General features: G+C 33.4%; 2 long non-coding RNA genes across 3 annotated transcripts; both read left to right on the top strand.

Annotated features, from left to right (window-relative positions):
• Window positions 1-1,558: 1,558 nt before the first annotated feature.
• On the top strand, window positions 1,559-5,724 carry LOC139904102 (uncharacterized). Its single transcript, XR_011778661.1, has 5 exons — window positions 1,559-1,821; window positions 3,392-3,588; window positions 4,087-4,412; window positions 4,695-4,814; window positions 5,524-5,724. It is a non-coding gene; the product is annotated as an uncharacterized lncRNA (long non-coding RNA).
• Window positions 5,725-15,709: 9,985 nt separating this feature from the next.
• On the top strand, window positions 15,710-18,597 carry LOC139839694 (uncharacterized). 2 transcript variants are annotated; one of them, XR_011757030.1, is made up of 4 exons: window positions 15,710-16,248; window positions 16,598-16,712; window positions 17,644-17,724; window positions 17,801-18,597. It is a non-coding gene; the product is annotated as an uncharacterized lncRNA (long non-coding RNA). The 2 variants fall into 2 exon arrangements; XR_011757031.1 differs by having other exon boundaries at window positions 15,710-16,213.
• The last annotated feature ends 3,401 nt before the right edge of the window (window positions 18,598-21,998 follow it).

Below are 21,998 nucleotides of genomic sequence, written 5' to 3' on the forward strand. Positions count from 1 at the left end.
TGAAATCAACTATTATGAATCGTTTATAATTGATATGGACTTCGTCCGGATGGATTAGGACGGGGCGTTTCAGGCTTTCGGCCTGCGTATTCATATTTAACGTAGCGTTGTGTATTTACAGAGGGGAACACGGTCCATGTGTTAAGCGCCGTTTTAGATGTCGTTGTGTTAAGCGTTTTTTAAAAAGTATCCGTTTCGAACATAGTTAGTTTTGTTTTGTTCAATAAATATTTTTCGAGTGTAACGGTACTGTCGGAAAAATTTAACTCCCGGCGAACAGAAAGATACGGGTTGTCGGTGTGTTTAGCTTTTTTTAATAAGTGTCCGGTTTGGACGTGGTTAGTTTCGTTTTGTTCATAATATTATTTCGAGTCTGAAACTGCCGTCGAAAAAATTTAACTCGTGGCGAGCGGGAGGATACGGATTGTCGTTATGTTTAGCGTTTTTTGAGAAGTGTCCGTTTCGTGTATAGTTAGTCCCGTTGGGTTCCTAAGTTTTTTTTTTCGAGTTGAACGGTAGTCTCTGAAAAATTTAAGTCGCACCTAGCTAGAAGATAGGGCCCGTTATAAATTCGGGTGAAATTAGTTTCCTTTATTTTAATAAAATTATATATTTACACTTTTTACCCCTGAAAAAGTGTAAACTTGAGGGGTCGTTGTGTAAATATGGTCGAAGTTGAGGGACCGTTTGTAATGTGAACGCAAACTCAACGAAAATCCGATATAACTGAAACCGCTTTTAGCATGTAAGGGTTAATATTTTATGACTAATAACCTACATGGAGAATTTTAAGGCTAACTTGATAAGTCTTGTGAGCTGTCCAAAATTTGTGTATACCTCATCTTAAAGCAATTCATAATAATTTAAGGAATTATATCTAGAACATTCGGAGAACGAATTTGATTGATGAAAAAGAGTACAAGTATAGCTAATACTAGAAAAAATTCTACCGCGCGTTGCTGCAGTTGTATTCAACGCGCGGTCGAATTTGGATATATGTTGTTTGGTACCTAATATATCTAATAGGTTGAGTTGTTTTTTGTACGTGTATGTATATGTATGAAATGTAACCCGAAATATTTAGTGTTTTTTAATGATGTCCGTTTCGCGCGTAGTTAGTCCCGTTGTGTTCGTTAGATTTTTTGTAGTTGAACGGTGATTTCGGAAAAATTTAACTCGCACCGAACGAGAAGATAGGGCCCGTTAAAAATTCGGGTGGAATCATTTTCTTTTATTTTAATAAAATTATGTATTTACGCTTTCTACCTCTGAAAAAGTGTAAAGTTGAGGAACCGTCGTGTAAATTGAGCCGAATTTGGGGGGCCGTTTGTAGTGTGAACGCAAACTCAAAACTACAAAAAAAAATAACTGAAAGTACAACTTTGTATATAGGATAAAATAAAATTATACTCCGTAACTCAATAAGTCTTCACCAAACATGATTATGCCGTAATTACCCTTAACCAAACGCGGTGATAACTAAAAAAACTCGCACGGAATTATAGCTCTAAATTTGCTCAATTACAAAGACGCTCCTAAATCACTTTCACTAGGGATGATACGATATGTATCAACAAAAGTATCAACAACATGATGAAACCCGAGCACATTTCCAAATTAGCGTGTGAACCTGTTGTGCATTACTACTGGAAGTGAAATACTGAAATCCGATTTCATATCAACCAGATTCGTATATTTCAAAACCTATCTCAAATGATACATCAACTATCTGCTGCACCTAAAACCAATAATCATTCATTCAATTTGTATGAAGGTTTTATTTATTACCTGTTTGAACGGTCTATATTTCATGAAAAGAAGGTAAGTATTTATTTGAATTAGGGCTTTTATTTTGGTTTTCTAATCCGATTTATTTGAATTATACTCAAAATCATTGTTTATATCAATGGGTTTTGATCCTGATGCAATCGGTTACATAGATGTGCTTATATGTTTAGTACAACTTTAGGTAAAATGTTGGAATTGAGTTTGCCACCATTACTACAAAACGTATGATTATAACCTTCAGTTTACTGTTAGAGTAAGTATATTTTTACAGTGATCAGAGTTGAGAAGTGATAAGATGGATGAGTAAGTAGGTTGGGTAAAACGGACAATTTTTACTATGAGTCGAAAGGATCTGACCTTGGTTGGTTTGTTTCAACATTTAACTTTATGTGTTCATTTAGGTTTCATGTTATATCATAATTCAGTCTGATACGGTCTCTTCGAGTCGATCGTGAACTCCGAGGGTAGAGGCGATTCAAGATGGCTAATCTTCAAAGAAAAATAGACAAGAGACAGACTTTTTGGATTAACCAAATAATTTTCATTCATCATAATCAAACAAACCTGAAGTACATACTTATATACTCTAAAGCAACGGTTACTGACTAGGTGCAAATAATTTCAAATAACTACTAATAATGCATGCATAACAATTAATAAACTACAATGCAAACTAATGAATAACTTATTGCATGAATGGAAACGTAAGGAAGCATCATGTATGATCCACGTGTCTGATCATGGGACATGATCATGGGACATGCTTACAACCCACTGTCCACACGTACAAACATATTTATGTTACTTCTTTAACCATTTTCTTTAACCTGTGTTCGTATCACAATCCAACAAAATTTGTGGGCTATAATGGGTTGAAAGGAGCTAATCTTGGTTGACTCGTGTCAACATGTAACTTTTATGTATTCATTTAGGTTTTGTAGTAACTAGTACGTCTTAATGGGTCACTTAATCCACCCATTTTGCCACATCAGTTTATGTGTGAAAAGTTAAATATATTGATCATCTTTTATGAATTCATGTCAGAATTTGATCTTACAGATAGCTTTGTGTCTGTGTGTGTGGGTTTGAGGTGCTTTTGGAGCTCCTGTATATTCCTTTTGCGGAGACTGGATTCTTAAATCCATTTAACTTTGACTTCAGATTACCTAATTTAGTGAATGTCCTTAAAACTGGAATATACAGGAACAGATCTCAATCCTGCTAAACTCGCTCCATAAAAAGAAACAAAAAAGTCATAAGGAGATGAAATCTTTATGTAACAGTTATACTGTTAACACAAGGTTTGCCTGCTGTTGATCTTGTGGGGCAAAGTGATCACTTAGCATTTTTAATTGTTGTTATATATGCAATATGAAATAGTTACAGCTCTTATCTTTTGTATGTTTTGCCTTTCTATAGGTTTGTTGGGTGACATAAGTATCTTAAAGTAATCAAGTAACAATAACTACATGCGTTTGTTTAAGGATCATTTATCTAATATGATAACCAATTCGTTAGTACATATGACCATTGATGAAGGTTTTGAAATTTATTGGTCAATGTTAGTCTTTGAAACTAACATTTTGGATTATTACTTTTGTAGGCATTTGTGAGTCTTTGCGTTGCTGTTTTACTCGATAACCTTATATGGAAACTTAGTATATCAAGATAAATTGAAGGCATACCGTCTTTTGAGGAGGACCCATACAAAGATGTATGGACGTCTCTACTCCCATTATTCTCGTGTTTGGCTTGCTCTCGATGTGTTGAATAAGATAGTCATGATGAGTTTCGTCAATGGTAAGGGTACACTAGATAAAATTTAGATCATATTATATCAAAGACTTGCAGTCGTTTTTAGTAAAGTAGTGCTATAGGTCAGTAATATTTTTACATCACATAAAGTACTACATACAACAACAACAACAAAACCCAATACCACATAAGTGGTGTATGGGGAGGTGAGATGTAGACAATCCTTCCCCTATCCGAGAATAAAGTACTACATAAATAATATTATATTTATTTGTCTTTCTATATATTTTAAGATTGCATACATTGTTGTCTTTTGGTCAAATAATGGTACTTGACTTTTGGTCAAATACTTAAGAAGCTTTATACATACTTCATACCTATGAGAATATCGAATATAATGCTGAAAAGGGACATGCTAATGCCAACAACAGTATTTATTGTCGAACAAGTATAAAGTATGTGTTAACTTCACCTTTTAATTACTTGATAATATATCAGTATATATTTTGGACTAATGTTTTTTGCTTGGACAAAATACTGCAGGTTAGAACGGATCTCAAGGGTGAGGATATTAATGTTGGTAGTTTGATCTATGAAAATTAGAAATGGTTTACTGAAGAAAAAAAAATAAACAAGAGGTAGTTTTTTTTTTTTTTTTTTACACTTACCATGTAACTGGGGGTGTGGATTGCTTAGTATGGCTTGGCTCGGGTATGTACTATCTAAAATTAATTTCGTTTGTATTCTATTGTCAATACTTATCCTCATAAGAAACAATGTTTTACTGTGTCTGATTTCAAATGGTGCCAGGTTTGTTGGCTCGGGTTCAACCTCAAAGTATCACTGTACGATCTTTTGAAGTCCTAAAGGTATGTGGTAACTTAGTTACAACCCTTAAATATTACTGGTTATAAATTATAAATGGTTCAAAAATATGTATTCAACTTGTGTAAAAATATAATTAAGATAATAATGTTAAAATTCATAAGCTGCATAAACATATGTATTCAACTTATATATAATATGTATATTGACGATCTTTATTTGCTTTTTTTATTGTAAAGTTGGTCGACAAGAAAATGATAAATACAACTAGCCGTTCTATTCGTTTTTTGTCATTCAGGTTCCTTTAATGATGCTCGATTTTGCAGGTTTACTACGAACTTGATGAGTGGAGGAAGTAAGTTGATGGTTAAGACATTAAAGTTGTTGTGTTGACTAACTCTGCCCATCAGGTGACCTCATCCAGCGAAAACTAAAGCATTATCCAAGTGAGTTCATAGTTCATGTTACTTATGAGATGTTTAACAAATGTCGACTCCATTCTTTACCATGAATTTGCTACTATAAATAATCATTAAATTTGATGTTCGTATATGTATATTTGCATGATTTTACTGTTTGGAATGTTGTCTTTGTTTTGCTATGTGTTACAAGTTGTTTGTAAATGCTTTAATGTACTCCATGAAGCTGCACTCTGGTAGATGTGCTTGAAAGCATTTTGGTATTTGTTTATAAATTTACTCCTTTTCTTTTTCTTTTCTATAATATAATTAGATGTGTTTGAATGTGTTACATAAAGCTGCCAGGTTGGATTAACTGGAACATCCTATTTTGAACTTTGTATACTATATGGTAAATTTTCTTTCCATAAATTGATTTGTATATGTTTAACTATTGAAATTCAGTATATATATTATGTACAATTTGGGTCATTGAGACGTTTGTTGCATATTGTCACAATTGTTTCTAATTAATATGCTATGTGTGTAATGACTAGATTTGAGACATTGGTTACTTGATTAGCCCATCTAATTACTCATCTTTCCTCACGATGTCAGTCATATAATGACTTAAAATTGCACCATGGTTCATTGAAGTGTTTTCTGGCATTAATAGTGTATCTTTGTTTTGAACGATTTTGATCATTTTATGTATTTTGATGATTAATTGTTGTTGCTGAAATATATTTTGTTTTAGCTGTTGGTGTCTTAGGTGGTCCTGACAGTGTGGCATTGTGCTTATTTGCTGCTGACTCAGAAAAGTATTTGATTATATGATGCTTCCTCATAGATAAATGATGCCGACGACGAGTTATTGGCAATAATATCATAGTCCGATTACGTGAATTTGCGGGTTATAATCAATATAGGATGTGGATAATATTTGTTGACATGTGTATTTATATTATGATATTATTTTCTGCTTAATTAAAGCTTTTGTCACATCTAGATGTAACAACAAAGATGACAATCTAATTTATAGTCAAAAGCCCGCAAAAATAAAGCTAACAACTTTCGATCTATATACAATTCATCAATACACGTTAAGAGATTAGACTCATGGAGTGATTAGAGGAAAACCCGACTAATAAATTGACTACAAAGTCTGGTTGGCTATCTATGGTTTTCAACTTCATGTATTTTTGTTTTTCGAGTGTAACTTATTTTATTATCATTAATTCGACATTCAGTATTTAACATTCAATATAGTATTTCTCAACAAATACTAAGTAAAATCGTATCAATAGGACCATTCAAACATTATTAAATTTGTCCTTTCAAAAATGCAAATTTTGCGGGTCTTAAACTGCATCTATAAAAAATTCGTCATGATAATAGTCTATTATTAAAAACTCTGTCTATAACTAAATATTCGACATGGAGTTATCAATTATCTATTTTTTTATTAAACGTTTGAAATTTAGTTATATTCAGTCTTTTTATTATACTTAATTTATATCTACAATTATGTTCAACTTCATGTTTTGCCTATATTTATTTCTTATACACAAATTTTGTCGATTTCATTTATGTGTTCATAACTAATATATTATAATTGTAATTTTTATTGTCGAAACCCGCAATTTTTGCGGATCTCAAGCTAGTAATAATTAAATAAAGGTGGTTGTGGTGGCCTAATGTCGTTCAAACGACTAATTCGGTGCTCTTTTAATATTATATAAGGATAATTAATAATTAAATCTAGAACTTCTATTAAATCTCTAAAATAATGATGTAATAAATTAATATCTTTTAAGTTTAAAAAAATTCAAAAAAATGGAAATTTTTTTGGAGTACTATGATGATGTCATTAATCTTTATTAATTTATGATTTCTGATAAATTACCAAAAAAAATACGTAAAAATAAAATACGAAAATATGTACGTAGTAATTAATTTAGGATTTGTTATAAAGTTTGAATAGAGTAAGTAATTTAATTACCTTAAATGTGTATCTACGTACGTATGTACAAATAACGATAGCATTACCATACAAAAATTAATAAAAACACCTTATGACCGTATGTATAATATTTGAGACATTATGTACAACTTTATGATAAAATATCTCAATAACCATATGTACAATATTTGAAGCATTATGTGCAACCTTGTGATAAAACACTCTCATGACCATATGAACATGAAACAACCCCAATCCGTTAAACCAAAAACGGAGTACATTTTTTTTTATATATAATTTAGGTCCCAATAATACACAATATTTTCAACTCTGTTTTAACCAAAAAACATAACATCGTGACATTTCGTTTAACAACTTACAATGACCCTTGGTATCCAAATGACACCTTACAAAATCCCGGGAATACTCAATAACCCAACCCAATACCAAGTGCATAATCCCGGGAACTACCAAATCCCCAATTCGCATCCAAATCATCCAAAAGCTACCCCATCGAGCCAAGTGCTCCTACTCGTTTAGTCTAACAACTAGCTAGCTTCACAATCTCAAACCCTGTAAAACGTAAACAACGAGAGTGGTAAGCTTAAAGCTTAGTGAGTGGAATAGTTATACATATACATATATAACCTACTTACTTGCAACCACTTACACAATACCGCATACAAACTTGTAACTCAAATAGCATGTCATCATACTCTTATTACTAACAAGTTGTACAATATCACAAAACCGCATTAGCATATACTAATCACAATATATATATATATATATATATATATATATATATATATATATATATATATATATATATATATATATATATATATATATATATATATATATATATATATATATATATATATAATATGCTAAACAATCAACAAACACCCATATGGTTAACCATAACGCTATGGTGCTACCAGCTCGATGGTTCACACCATACGCATTTGAGTCATACTCTTTTATAGTGCTACCGGCTCGATGGATCACACTTTGTTTTATAGTGCTACCGGCTCATGGTTCACACTTTGATGCTACCGGCTCGATGGTTCACATCATAATTTTATAGTGTAACACCCCAGGTAAAACGTTCCCCGTAGCATGATATTGTCCGCTTTGCAGAGATAGGGACGTACCCTTGTCTCCCCCGTAGGTTGCTCACGGATTTTTCTTGGCGACCAAACACGACGAGCACTTTCCCAGGAGGTCACCCATCCTGGTAGTGCTCTTGCCTGAGCACGCTTAACTGCAGAGTTCTCATGGGATCTGCTGTGCTTGTGGTCCCAAAACGCGTCATGCTAGGAAAGGTCTCCACACCCTTATAAGGCATGCTTCGTTCCCCTCTCCAACCGATGTGGGACGGATGTAACACGGATGTTACAATCCTCCCCCCTAATGGGACACAGCGTCCTCGCTGTGCACGTTTGGTCCGGGGCCTGGCTCTGATACCATTCTGTAACACCCCAGGTAAAACGTTCCCCGTAGCATGATATTGTCCGCTTTGCAGAGATAGGGACGTACCCTTGTCTCCCCCGTAGGTTGCTCACGGATTTTTCTTGGCGACCAAACACGACGAGCACTTTCCCAGGAGGTCACCCATCCTGGTAGTGCTCTTGCCTGAGCACGCTTAACTGCAGAGTTCTCATGGGATCTGCTGTGCTTGTGGTCCCAAAACGCGTCATGCTAGGAAAGGTCTCCACACCCTTATAAGGCATGCTTCGTTCCCCTCTCCAACCGATGTGGGACGGATGTAACACGGATGTTACATATAGTGCTACCGGTTCGATGGTTCACACTTTGATACTACCGGCTCGATGGTTCATATCATAATTTTATAGTGCTACCGGCTCTTTGGTTCACACTTCGGCGCTACCGGCTCGATGGTTCACACTTTGACACTCGTCACATACATGTTATGGCACTACCGGCTCGATGGTTCATACCATAACATTCACAAATAAATACGCCATATACACATACGTATAATTACTCCACTCACCTCGAAACGCCCGCACAAATCATGTATGTAAATTGCCTCCAAATGCCACCGAGCAAACCTTTACCTATAATACGCATATAGGTATACACATAATCAACATACATTCTCTACAAGAGAATTCGTCGCAACACCCTTAACCAAGGGTTTATACCTACCTCCACAATCCGCCCATTTAGGCACCTAAGTGCACAGTTCACCTTTTTATACATTTAATGACACCCGAAGGTCCAAACAAACGAGACTAGTTCCCGCGTTCTGGAAATACCAAAATACAACAACTTTAGCCTTTAAACGCATACTATCTCGTATATTACCCAAAAACCCGCTTCATGGTTGACCAAGTTTGACTTTATGGTTAAAATGCCAATTTTAACCCGGAATCATTTCCCACGTTTACATTCAATCAAAAACGCCATTTAACACTTAACAAAAGTGTTTAACATCCCTTTGACCAAAACTAGAGTCATCATCAAGTTTGACCCAACTCAATTTACCCATTTTGACCAAAGTCGTAAAAATGCCCAAACTAGCCAATAATCACTAGCACAAGTGAAAATGGCCCTAATACACGAATTAAACCAAATCACAAGTGTTAAACACTTAGCTTACCCAATTTGACACATAAACCCTAATTTTGACCCATTTCAAAATTAGTCAACCCAAATACACTCAAAAGTGTTTCAACACTTTCAAAATCACTAAACTAAGTGATTACACCCAAAACTAAAGCCTAATCATGGCCAAAACGTCAATCAACCCAAAACCTACCATGTAACAAAAATAACTAGTTTCCATAAACCCACTTCATCATCTAAATGGGTTTTACAACTAAAAGCTCAAAACCCTAAATTGAATATCAAAACATAAAGATGAATTTCGGAGTTAGAACTTACCGCTAGTGTCAACTTGTAGCTAAGAAAGAGGAGGACAACGTTGCCTCTTGCACCAAAGATCGAATCACGAATCTTCCTTTCCAAATTTCACTTTGAATCAAATGGGGTTTTGAAGTTTTGAGAGAAAATGAAGAAGAAAATGAAAAAGAAATGAAAAAATGAAATGAGTGGATGAGATTAAAATCTCAAATCTGGCTCACACGCAAAAAGACTAAAATGCCCTTGAACCTTATTTAAAATTACTAAAATCTGGTACCAGTACGCCGCGCCGCGGCCCTCATCGTCGCGCCGCGAGATTACGCGTGTTTTAATGCTTGTTTGTCAAGCCTCCTGAAATTGAAACCAGTGAAACACCGCGCGGCGACGAGCCTTGTCGCGCCGCGACCTTGGCCGTGGTCTGGTGCCTTTTATCCAAGCTACAAACATTCGCATAAAAACCCATTAAAACGCTTAAACAAATCCTTCGATCACCCGCGTACTCTATTTACATACATGTAACATGTATATACCTACTCGATACACCTGTAATCATATACGGGGGAAACGGGGTGTTACAGAACAAAACCCAGGACTAAACACTCCCAACAGTTACACATTTCGTCCATATTTTTTTATTACTTTTTATCTTTTTTCTAAACAATTATATAATTAAAATTAATCATAAAAATCATTAAAATAAAACTAAAATTTCACTAAAAATAAAAATAAAAAGTTACAATAATTAAAAAAAAATGTTACAATAATTTAAATAAAATGCAAAATAAATAAAAATAAAAATACTACAAATAAACTACTCGTCTTCGTCCGGACTTGCTAATTCCTTAGCATATTTTTTCTTAAGTCTCGCTCGATAATTCATCATCATTTCGTATTCGTCGGGAGGCAAGTCTCGTGATACCGGTTTGGAAAGAAGCTTCAAACTTTTCAACATTATCCTCGTCTCGCTTTCTTCACAAAGCTTTTCCATGATTTTAGTCACCGCTAGTTGAGATGCTTCGGCGGATTGAGTTATCTTTATCCGAACTTAGTCGGATGACATACGACTCGCGGCATCGGGTGAGTACGAATCCTTTTGACTTTTAGCTCGATTCGGAGGACGTCGGATCGGGTCGTGATCTTTAAATTTTAAAATTGGGTTGGGTCGGGGTTCGTGCTAATTTGCGGGTTCGAACTAGCCTCGGTTGGAATTGGTAATTCATCGGCTTATTTTCTTTTGTTGGTAGCCGATATACCTTCACTTTCCATAAACTTTGGGCAATTCCTCAAAAGTTTCCACGCATCCTTTATAGCAAATTGTCGGCCCTTGGTTTGGTGTTTGAATTTTTTTCGGGCTGCATTCATAATGTCCTCCCCCATAAGTCAATCATTAGTGATAGGGTTGGGAGAACAACCACTTTGCCACATCTTCTCAAGCTTCAAATAAATACCAATAAAAATCTTCACATCTCTTTGAATTTTAGCCCATTTACCACTTATTTGATCCGCACGCCTTTGCTCCTTAACTAACGAATTGTATTGTCTTCGGACTTCACCCCAAAATGAATTATAAGTTTGGTCGTTTCTCGCATCTGGATGTTCTGAAACATACACATAATGCTCAGCTAAAATTTTTATTTCCAAGTCGGTCCAAGGAACTTTCGGACACCTCACTTTTTTCCCTCAAAAATCGGCCACCAGTTACTCTTCGGGTTCGACATCGACATGGCGCGGAGTTTCGGGAACTTCTTCATCATCGGATTCGTCACGAAGTCTTGGATAATATGGTGTTTGTTGGGATTGTTGTTGAGATTGTTTTAGAGATTGTTGGTTCGTGTAAATGTGAGATGGTTGAGATTGTTGGTTGATATTATAGGGAATATGTTGTTGATAGTTTTGGTTTGTGAAGTATTGTTGATGTTGAGTTTATTGTGTGTGCATGTTTGGAAACATAACAGCAAATGCATTTGATGGATTAGCATTTGTAAAGCGAGAAAACCCGATACTTTGTTACGATTGATCAATCAAATTTTGCATCATGTCGCGACCGACCGAATTCGGGTCTTGAACTTGAGAGCGTTGTTTCGATTTGCCTTTGTTTGAGTTTTTTTGGAACTCAATGTTTGAGGAAAAAAAAGATTGTATAAAATGTAGAGATGAAATGGAGTGTAGTTTTTAGTTGTGTAAAATGAGTATATGGATTGTGATTTATATAGATTGTATAAATGAAAAAAAAAAAAATAACCATTGCATATAGCTGTTGGTATAAATTCTTTTTCTTTCTAAATGGTCAAAAATGACCGAATTACTCCGTCCTGTTTTATGATTCAAATGCACGAAAGGGAGCACGATGGGGTGAGCGGACCCCTGGGCGGTGTCGTGCCATCGGCGCCCACCTGGGCGGTGGTGAGGGTCGAACGGTTGGGAGTGCTCTAATTATTATGAAAATTGGAAGAAGGTGGTGGTAGAATAAATGTAGTTAATTTATTCTCATCAAGTTAAGTGCATCAATATATTTGTAAAAACAACGAGAAGTTTCTTAGTCGAAATCCGTAGTTGTGACGACCCGGAAATTTTCGACCAAATTTAAACTTAATCTTTATATGATTTCGACAAGATAAGCAAAGTCTGTAATGTTGAGTCTCGAAAATTTTGGAACTATGTTCCTATATTCAATTACCCTTTTGACTATGCTCGACGATTCACGAACGAATATATATATATATATATATATATATATATATATATATATATATATATATATATATATATATATATATATATATATATATATATATATATATATATATATTATAACTTGAAAGAATTAACAAAGTATTAAATGTATAATACTTTACATTAAACGTATTTGTCTCAATATATGTTTAATATATTCATATACGAAATTAGAAGGTAATACCAATGATTGATTTAGTAGATACTTCGGTACTTATAAATCCCCTAAATATTATGATATGATTTATAGGTCTCTGTTGTGAGGTCCACGTTGATTTGAGAAATCGTTTCTTTTAACAATATTTGGAATAAATGGTAAAGTGTTCTACAAGTAGGAACAAAGTGTCAAATAACAAAAATTGGACAAAAGTTAGTGGAAAAACTGAAATTCATAATATTCGATTGATCTATTTTCAAACGTACCGATTATACATCCCTGAATGTTAATATATATGTTTTATAATATAAACTTAGATTTTAAAATGACTTGTTATAAAGACTTAATATATTATTAAATATATTTTAAATAAATAACGAGACGATAAATTAAAGAAGCAATTGACCAAAACACTCGAACGTTCAAGTTATACTTCGAGTAATATAATGTATTGATGATTTAAGTCTAATTATTGATAAAGGTACACGTCGCAAAACGTAAAGTACAAGTTTTCTCAGCATACGAAAGGACGTTCGAAAAACCGAAACTTAGACATAAATCAAGCGTCAACGTACGAGTTATCGGAACTAAAATTACAAGTCACCTATACGCGAGAATATAATATAATATATATATATAATTAATATAAATTACATATATATTATAAATATAATATAATAATATGTCGACAAGCTAAATAACAAAAATCATGTGAGCTGGATTCAGAGGCCATGCGATCGCATGGCTGTAGGCCGGTGAACCCATGTGATCGCATGGGGACCAGGTTCAGCAAACATCTATAAATCACGATCGAATTCAGCCAGTTTGTGCAATTATTTCTCTTCTCTCGTTCTCTCTACATTATTATTATTATTATTATTATTATTATTATTATTATTATTATTATTATTATTATTATTATTATTATTATTATTATTATTATTATTATTAATAAGATTAATAATAATATTATTATTAGAAGTATTAGTATTATTATTATTATTATTAGTATTTATACATAAAATACTACGACGAGGTTCTGCCCAAGTGTTTACAAAACGGGTTTTTGAGCGCGATAGAGCTAAGGAAACTATGGGTTATAATTATGGAGGTTATGGGTAATGTTCGTGGGTATTGTTCGCAAGTCAAACCTAGTGTTTATCATCTCCGTTGCGTCTACGTACTTTCCTACAATATTGAATCACAATATTGATACGTGAGCATTCATATCTTATCTTTTATATATTAATAGTGTATCCATGTCTAGTGCTCGAGTATATATGTTTATACATGTTTGTATGCCAAATTTCGTCGTTAGATAGTTTTACGATGAATCACGAATTTAATACATATACTACTAATATAAGGTATATGATATGCATGTTATTGGAAAGCTGGCGAAAAATTAATAACTTTTCATTTAGAAATCGCGTGATTTCGATGAACGGATTAAAAGATATGGTCAACTGAATTATAATTAACATTAATTGAAATTGCTTTTGAATCTGCAATTGATATTTAAACAAGTTGTTATTAAGATTGATAAATTGGATTTTCAAATATTACTAATCGAGTAAATGAATTTCTATATAAGGCACGTCTCGTCTTGTTGAACAATTGTCAAAGTTGACTGTCTTATCATGTTTTAAAGCTTTATAAACACTATAATCTGGTTTTACAAGTATTGGGAAACCATATGAAATGTTAAAATATATTCAATTGCCATGATCATTCAAATATAATATAACATATAATATAACTCTTGAAATAAATAATGTTTTGAGTTTGATAAACTATAAATTCGTTCAACTATCAAGACTTATACTATGTTAATATAATAAACATGTATAGATTTAAAGATCATATTGGGTCATGTTGACTTTTTGAGATGACTTTTATTAACTTTTGCATGTCGGTCTCGAGCATTAGGATTGTGATACATTATGACCTGACCTAGCTTGTTAGACATGTATTGACCAACATATGTTCTCTAGATTGAGATCTACGGTTATTTTGCATTCCGAGTTTCGGTCACATTTTGGTGAATGACCTTATGTGCTGCTAAGGTGAGTCTCATTTGCTCCCTTTTTAATTGCTTTTGCAATCTATATTTTTGGGCTGAGAATACATGCACTTTATTTTAAACGCAATGGATACAAGTACATACTAAATTCTACACCGAGTTTGAACTGAAAATCCCTTAGCTTTGGTAACTAGTAACTGCCGGTTATAAGAACTGGTGGGCGCGAGTAGTTATATATGGATCCATAGGGCTTGACATCCCCGTCTGTTCCAGGTATAGAAACCCTAGCCTGAACTATAAAACAGACGTATGCTATTTGAGTTTAGTACACGTTGGATTGCGTGTATTGTACATGTTGGTTGCATGTATGTTAAAACATGGGTACTTATTATAGACGTTAAAGCTTAGTTACCAGGGTGCTCAATCTTGTAGAATATTTTGATAAACGTTTCTGGATGAAACAACCGAAATCTTGTGATCCACCTTTATATACGGATTGTGCGCAACATTAAAACTATGAACTCACCAACCTTTGTGTTGACACTTGAAAGCATGTTTATTCTCAGGTTCCTAGAAGTCTTCCGCTGTTTGCTTATCTGTTATACAAGCTATGTGCATGGAGTCATACATGCTTTATTCGAGAAAACGTTGCATTCACAAAATCATCATCATGTATCTTATTTTGACTGCATTATCAACGGATGTAGTATTGTAAACTATTAATTACGGTAATTGTCTATATGTAGAAATCATCAAACATCAAAAACCTTGGAATTTGATATTCAATTATGGTGTGCCTTTTTCAAAAGAATGCAATATTTACAAAACGTATAATGTAGAGGTCAGTACCTCACTGTGAAATCGATGAATGATGTGTTCGTCCAAAGGGATTTGGACGGATCATCACAGTAGTTCCACAAGTCATTAAACTAAATGACTTTAACATTTACATTTACATTTACTTAATACTAAAAATATATCATCAAAGTATTTTTTTTAAACAAACTCATAGTTTCACGGATCATTTGACTAGTTATATGTATTAGTAATAAATAAATCAAACGTTATGTACTTATGGAGTATGTCAAATACGGATTACGGAGTAACTTTTTGGGCCGAATGTACCTTTGTAAGTGGGCTAAAAAGAAACTGCATCTTGAAATGTTTTAAAGCCTAACGCCTCAAGTCAAATTCAGCTCTCAGTAACCTCATAAAACCCTAGCTCATCACCACTTCAGATTTTGAAGTTCTGTTATCATCACCTCTTCAGATCGAAGCTCATAACGGTAAGATATAATTACCTTTTCTCCCTGTCTAATCGTTCAACCAATAGCGTAGCTAATCACCACTTCACATTTATATATGTAATCGACTTCTCTTATCCTCACCTCTTCAGATCGAAGCAGATTAACTGTAAGATCTGCTTCTTGTTCGTCTAGATCTATTAACTGTTCCCTTCCTTTTTCAAGTTTCCTTTTGCCGCCCTTCAAAACCCTAAATCTACTCCCTTGGTGGTCTCTCTGTTTCTCGCTGATGTATTAGTTACTTTTCGGTTGTTGTTTGTTAGATCCGACGGCTGTAACTCTCTTCGACGGCCGTTTACGGATGCCCGATCTTTTTCTACCGTTCGTTGAAGTAGCCAGTCATTTCTCCGACGCTGTTTCTTTGTTTTCCGGCTGGTGCTGTTGTTAGTACATAATCATAATTTGGTAAGGTAAAAAATCCAAAAAAAAAAAACGGAAGTTACTGTTGACGTCATCAGAAGTTAGCGTTCATTGTTTCTGTGTTTTAGAAAATCGTAGAATATCACACGATAATTTTTACTATAACACTTTCACTGATCCAATTTTGTTTTTGTTTCCGTTCTTTTTTTGTAATAAATTTCTGAGTTGGATTTCATTAAACGTCACAGATACTGTTTACACACCTTGATTTGAATAAATAATTTTTTTAACAGGAGTATAAGACGCAAACTCTAATTTTGATCATGTAAATTTAAGTTTTGTTTACAAAAGGCTACATTATGACGCTGTCGTAATCCTTTTATGTTAAATTTTTTCCAGACGAGGTATATTAACATGTATAGAGAAAAATTCAATGACGTCTAATTCAACATCATTCAATCACCCAAGCTATCAGCCTATCAATATGACGTGTTCACGAACTTTAAAACACTTGGTAAATAAGAAAACTTCTTGATTTGCACATATAATTATTTTTGTTGTTGCATTTGATCACTTTTTGCTACAATTTCTGAGTAGTTTTGTTAATTATAAACAAGTAAATGATAAAGAAGCAAAATTTTTATCACTACATTAATGTTTCAATACATCATTTTTAGAGTATGTGCTTAGAAATAAATACATTTTAAAATATGGTCATTTTAGAAGACATTTCATTGTTCATACTACTATGATTACTATATAATGTGGTCTCTTAAAATACTTGCGCAGCAACACTCTTTTGTTGAATACTTGAATACGATCAAATAGTCATAATTTGTAAGAAATCAGCACAAAAGCGTATTTGTAGATCTATTTGTTGAGGTTTATTACTTTTCACAGTCTTTGTAACAATTTATTTTGTAACAATTTATTTTGTAACAATTTATTAGATTAATTGATTAGTGTGAACATAACTATTAAATACGCTTATTAGATATTAAGAGAAGCAAAGGTAATGAGTATGAAGAACCATATGCAATAGCTGTTGCAAAAGTATGTGGTTGTGAAATGTAAACATATATGTATATGTAAGTTGTGGGGGTTATGTTGATGAAATGTTTGTTAGTTCCTGGGCCATGGCCATGTGACCCATGGCATGGGGTAGGCTTGCGTGTATGTTGGATTTAATCACATAAATACTTTGCATATTGGTGTGTTTTTGATTTGTTTTAATCGAAGGCAAAGAATAAAAGAAAACAACCGTGAGAATTTTGGGACACTAATCTGATATCTGATATATATATTTATTACAAGGGATATAAAAGTTAGAGTTTTATCTGTTTTAAGAATTGAATATGTTTTTAGCCCATGTTATGTTACTGAGTTATTGTTTTTTCTATTTGTCTTGATTTATTTTATATAATAATTTGTGATTTTATTTTTAGTAAATCTCATTCTGAGCCTCACTATGAACCCATGGAAATGCTTTCAAGTAAGTTTGCTTATTAATGGTTGTGTTTTAAAGGGTTAGTTATCAACCATGTTGATATCTTATTAATATATTATATATTTTTATTAATTAATTAATGTGTTTCTTTACAGGTTACTTGCGTCAGAAAGTCGTTTCAGACTTAGAGAAGAGCTTCTAGCGGACCAGAACAGATTTCAAGCCCAAACTATGGTTCATATCTTGGAATCTCGGGCTTAGAGACGAGCTGTGCATATTACTTTAGCCGAGTTATAGAGGAAATCCCTGGATCAATCGCGAGCCCTGTTGGAGGAGCAAGGCAGAGGCCGAGGTTGAGGCCCGTGCCAGACTTAGAGAAGAGCTTCCAGCGGACCAGAATAGATTTCAAGCCTAAACTAGGCCCATCTCATGAAATCTCGACCTGAGAGTCGAGCTGTGCATAACATTTTAGCTGAGTTAAAGGCGAAGTCGTTGGATAGCTTGTCTAAAGTGATATATATGCATAGCCTGTCTCTCAGCCCGAGTTTTCAAGAGATGTGCCTAGTTTTGGCATGAAATCTCTTCTAGTTCGCTAGAAGCTATTCTCTAAATCTGGCACGGGCCTTAGCCTCTTCCCGGGCTTTAGTGTTGTTGCAAGAAACTTTAAGAGCCGCATACCTAACAAATGAGAACAAAATTTATTAGTCTATTTAATGTAACAAATGAGAAAAAAAAATAGAGTTTATTTTATTTCTTCAATTTAATATTTAGTGTTTTATTCCAATCTGAACTTTCGCGATTTCTCGGTTCGGATTGCGGGTGAGTGTTAGTGAATTAGGTTAGGCTCAATTCTGATGTGGGCTTGGGTCTATTAGGGTTCTTAGGATTCTAGGGTTTGTAATCCTATATATATCGTATGAATAATAAAGTAATCTCGAGGGGGTTTCATTGACTTACAACGTTTACAAGCACAAACTTGCCACTTACAACCCGATTTTGAATACAACTTGCATCTGTTTCTCCAAAGAGTTGAACATGTTTCAACTACCTCATATTGTATTTGGTTCTTGATGATATATAATTTGATAGCTCTAATAAGTTCTTTCTTATCCTTAAATGAAATTTTCCCCCAACTCCTTAGGCAATCGGGAGAGGAAATATGTCCGTGGAAGCTTTCGCGGCGTTCGATGATATGATGACACGTTTGACCCAGGAGAGCGTGCCGGGTGACGGATCCGCTAATGTGTTATCTTACAAGATAAAGAATCGATCTGAGAAGAATACTTTGAAAGAGACGGTTAATGGCAAATTGAATGGGGTGGGTCCGAGAGGTTGATTGTTGTGTTTCGTCTTGTCTTTTTATTCGTTTGGTTCTAATCCTTTGATTTCGTGTTGTATTCGGTTTTGTATGGTGTGGTTGCCTTTAAGGTTCATTCGGGTAGTTTGGGAGGCTCGCTTATAGATAATTTTCGATTATATGGTTGTTTTCTAGGTGCGAGTTTCCCGTTTTCCTATCTCTTTGTAATACCTGGCGAGAGCGTTTTCTTTTGGAAAACGTCTTCGTTTCTATATGAGTTTCCATTTTTTTCGCCAATTTTTTTTTCTTTCAAAAAATGACTTGAGCTTAAAATGCACAAATATTTGTGTGTTTTGAATATCATTTTGATTGGCGTGAATTAATGAATATTTGTGTATTTTGATTCCACTTCAGAATATTATGACTCTGTGTGTATTATGGATTTGATTCAATTCAAATTTTGAATGAGTGTATGACTGCTGACCTCTATTATCATCTGTTTTTCTCCATTTGGATAGGGATATATGCGGTTTAAAAAGTGTGTAGTTTGTGTTTTGTTGCAGTTTTTATGTCTATCTGGTAGTAGTATTATTAATGTGTGTATATATATATATATATATATATATATATATATATATATATATATATATATGAAGCGGGGGGAAGTAAAAACTTTTTTTTTCTTTTCGTTTTTTGAAAAAACTTTGTTCACGAACATTATAGATGGGATGAAAATATGAACATTTAATAACGACACTTTGTGATAAATGTTTTTATTTTGGCAGAAAAACGCTCGAAGAAGTAATATATAACAATTATCGTGTTTTTCGAGCGTATGTTGAGGTTTTAGATATTAGGGTTTATATATTAGGGTTTAGAGGGTTTAGATATTAGGGTTTAGAAATTTAGAGTTTAGGGTTTAGATTGAGGGTTTAGATTTAGGATTTAGATTGAGTTTTTAACACGAACGGTTTAGAGTTTAGGGTTTAGGGTTTGATGTTTTAGGTTTATGGAATAAACCCAAAACACCAAACCCTAAACCCTAAACCCTAAACTCTAAATCGGGCTAAATTTTAATTCACAAAACATGAAGAAAAAAACGTTCATATTCTTCACGAACAATATTATCTTGAATGTTATTTTTGACGATCGTTTTCCCGCATAAATAATAACATTCATCACGAAGTGTCTTTTCTAAATGTTCATATTTTCGTATGATCTTGATGCCGGAAAAAAAAAAATCCAAAAAAACGAAAAAAAAAATAAAAAAAATTGCTTCCCTCCGCTTCCTCCCGATTGGTTACTTCCACATTGATCCTGCCCCTATATATATATATATATATATATATATATATATATATATATATATATATATATATATGGTGAGGATCCATGGAGAACCAAAGGTACTAGAGAACTCATGGAACTCGTGTAGATTGACATTTTTTTTATGGCAGATTGACTTTTTTTTCTTCAGATTGAGTCAATCTGAGTGCAGATTGACTTTTTTTGCAGTTTTGTTTTTTTTTTTTTTTGCAGATTGACTTTTTTCTGTGCAGATTTGACTTTTTTTTTTTGCAGATTGTGAGTCAAACTGCGTGCAGATTGACTTTTTTTCTGTGCAAATTGACTTTTTTTTGTGTGCAGATTGAGTCAATCTGCGTGTAAATTGACTTTTTTTTGGTAGTTTTTTTCTTGTGCAGATTAACTTTTTTTTTTTTTGGCAGATTGACTTTTTTTGCAGTTTTTTTTTTTTTTTTTTTTTTTTGCAGATTGACTTTTTTTTCAGTTTTTTTTATGCAGATTGACTTTTTTTAGTGTGTAGATTGACCTTTTTTCGGTTTTTTTTCAGTTTTTTTTATTTTATTTTTTTTGTAGAATGATTTTTTTTTTTTGCAGATTGACTTTTTTTAATGTGCAGATTAACTGTTTTTTTTTCAGTTTTTTTTTTTTTGAAGCTCAATCTCCACATATTTTAAAGTTCAATCTATGAGTTCTATGAGTTCTCTACATACTCTAGTTCTCTATGGATCCTTTCACTATATATATATATATATATATATATATATATATATATATATATATATATATATATATATATATATATATATATAGTGGTATGATCAAGAGGGAAGTAACCAATCGGGAGAAAGCAGGGGGAAGCAAAAACTTTTTTTTTTCGTTTTTTGAAAAAACTTTGTTCACGAACATTATAGATGAGATGAAAATATGAACATTTAGTAGACAATTTGTGATAAATGTTTTTATTTTGGCGGGAAAAAGCTCGAAGAAGTAATATATAACAATTATCGTGTTTTTCGAGCGTATTTTGAGGTTTTAGCTATTGGGGTTTAGATATTAGGGTTTAGATATTATGGTTTATAGGGTTTAGATATTAGGGTTTAGAAATTTAGGGTTTAGGGTTTAGATTTAGGGTTTAGATTTAGGATTTAGATTGAGTTTTTAACACGAACGGTTTAGAGTTTAGGGTTTAGCGTTTAGGGTTTAGGGTTTGGTGTTTTGGGTTTATTCCATAAACCCAAAACACCAAACCCTGAACCCTAAACCCAAAACACCAAACCCTAAACCCTAAACCCTAAACTCTAAATCGGGCTAAATTTTACTTCACAAAACATGAAGAAAAAAAAAACGTTCATATTCTTCACGAACAATATTATCTTGAATGTTATTTTTGTCGATCGTTTTCCCGCCTAAATAATAATATTCATCACGAAGTGTCTCTTATAAATGTTCATATTTTCGTGTGATCTTGATTCCGGAAAAAAAAAATTCAAAAAAAAAAGAAAAAAAAATTTGCTTCCCCCCGATTGGTTACTTCCCCATTGATCCTGCCCCTATATATATATATATATATATAGGGGCAGGATCAATGGGGAGGTAACCAATCGGGGAGAAGCGGGGGGAACAAATTTTTTTTTTTTCATTTTTTTTGGAATTGTTTTTTCAGGCATCAAGATCACACGAAAATATGAGCATTTAAAAAAGACATTTCGTGATGAATGTTATTATTTAGGCGGAAATACGATCGACAAAAA

The sequence above is a fragment of the Rutidosis leptorrhynchoides genome, chromosome 4 (assembly GCF_046630445.1).
Source record: "Rutidosis leptorrhynchoides isolate AG116_Rl617_1_P2 chromosome 4, CSIRO_AGI_Rlap_v1, whole genome shotgun sequence".
NCBI classification, from domain to species: domain Eukaryota; kingdom Viridiplantae; phylum Streptophyta; class Magnoliopsida; order Asterales; family Asteraceae; genus Rutidosis; species Rutidosis leptorrhynchoides.